Genomic DNA, 2,319 nt, shown 5'->3' with positions numbered 1-2,319 from the left:
TACATCCACAGTAGGCCTGAGCTCCCCGGGGAGCCGGCTCCATCGCATCACTGTGAGGTCATGGGCCACCAGAGAAAAAAAATACAACACAGGACAAAACTGAAACTACTGTGGGGGAGGGTTTCGTGCCCATGTCTTTTTACAAACTACATAATCCCTCCGCCGAGGGCAGCTCACTCCATCTAATCATCCTCCGCACCACCCGCCTCCAGGGCCCTGTAAGGGTTTTTTTCAGAGGATTCCCGCGACTTGACTCTCTTTGCCAGAACGCCCACATAGGGCGTCGGACTCTTCCACCGCGGGCCCCGCCCCCAGGCTCGGCTCTGCCGGAAGTGCTCTGCTGATTACTACATGCTTCTGTCCTTCCTGCAGCGGCTGGGACTGGCTGGGACCGGAACGAGATTCTTTGAGCGTGGAGGGGCCGAGAGGGAAGCATTTGCAGGGGACACGAACAGGAAGAAGCTTCCCTCCGGGAGGAGGAGCAGCCCTGGGAGAGAAACGTGAGTTGAACGTTTCATGAGGTCGCGCGACTCTCGAGCTGGAGGCCGAGCCGGAGCCGGAGCCAGCGTGGGAATGGTCCCGGTGCGCGCGAGGCGGGTGTGAGCATCAGGTGAGGGGGCTTGAGGGGCTGTTTGCCCGGGTTTGGATGGGTGAGGAGGGGAAGGCTGGGGTGGAGAGTGACCTCCTGAGCCTATGGTAGGGCGCGCCACCAGCTGGAGGCTGGGCTGAGGAGGGGGCGAGGGTGGCTCGTGTGGGTCACTGGGCAGGTTTGAGAGACCTGAGGTAAATTCTGAAGAGAAACCAGAGTTGTGTCCCTCCCCGAGGCGGGTAATGCCTTTACCCCTCAGGTTCCCCGTGGGCTGCATCTCGGCCGCGGGAGGTGGGTCTGTGCTGGACTCACCTCCATTCTGTGGTATTCCCATTCAAATCTACACTGGGAGCAGAATCGTTCCCAATGTGTCCGTGAGGCTTTTCTATGGGACCAAATTTGATGACACTACGTGCCAGCTGGGGCCAGGGGCCCAATGCTCGAAAGGAGTCCTGTCTGTCTGACTTGGAGGTTGAAGGGGGAACCAAGCTCCTGGATTTGTCCACCCACCTCTCCTTATGAACATATAAGAATGCTAATCTTTGGTTTAGCAATTTGATCAATTTGCATTAATTAATGCAATTTAAGTATCATCCCTAATTGTTGTGAGATGTTTGGGTTCTCCATTTCTAGATGTGCTCAAGGTAGGCAGAAGATCATTTAATATATAAGGATAGATCTCCGTTGTGAATTATAGATTGTGAGTCAGTTGAAGTACCTCCCAGAAATTTATTTTGTCCAACTAAGTTTAGAATTTGAGTTATCTATTATATAGCAATGAAATATATTGAACTATTCTGGCTTGCTTAATACTGGGATGGGTGGAGAGAGCTGGTATCATTTAAACTTGGATTAAAGCCAAAGTCCAAGATGATGTTTAGGAGGTGGGTTGAAATTCACTTTTGACATTGAATTATTTTAGCACATATATTTCTGAAATCTTTGCTATTCTTGGAATTTTGAGGACACCATTGAAACAGTGCTTTTCAAAGTTTGAGGACCACTAAGGATATTATTTAGGCTTCTTACCTGCATACAATCTGTACTATATTTTTTTGTTTTTTCCACATAATTTACTTATTACTTGACAAAAAAACATTAATTCCTGTATCAGAAAAAAAAAAGTACCCTTCAACCTGAGGAAGTCTTAATGCAAACAAGGGGTTGAGGAAAGGTTCTCTATATTTTTCCTCCACCTCCCATCTAAAAATTGAAAACAGAATAATTTTAAAATATGTTCCCAGCATAGTTCCAGCCATATCATTGGTTACTAGAATTAAACAATGCCTATCATCAAAATCCATTTTCTATAGTTTGCTTTTTTTTGCTAAATGATAAAGTTCCTTGTAAGGTTAAGTACTTTTTAGGATTTCTACTGTTGGAATGAGCCTGAGGGGCAAGAGAGAACTAACCCATAGCTTACAACAAGAATTGTATAACTAATGTGACCAGTGAATGTAAATTATATATATCAATTTTAGTTCAAAAATTTTTTTTCCAAATTAGGGCTTGGATAATGATTTCAAACATTTTACTTCAAGATATTGCTTAATTATCAACATATACTTAACATATAAACCTTTTCTAAAATAAAATGGCTTTTCTCAAAGTTAATTAGATTTTGACTTAACTGCCTGTTGACTTTTTTTTTCCAGGGTTCATTGAAAAATCCTTAGTGATATTGACTAAGGACATATTGACAAGTTACATAAATTAGCCAATGACTCGGA

This window comes from Gracilinanus agilis, chromosome 3, assembly GCF_016433145.1.
Source record: "Gracilinanus agilis isolate LMUSP501 chromosome 3, AgileGrace, whole genome shotgun sequence".
In the NCBI taxonomy this organism is placed as follows: domain Eukaryota; kingdom Metazoa; phylum Chordata; class Mammalia; order Didelphimorphia; family Didelphidae; genus Gracilinanus; species Gracilinanus agilis.
The sequence above is the reverse complement of the archived record's forward strand: the minus strand, read 5'-3'. Positions refer to the sequence as shown.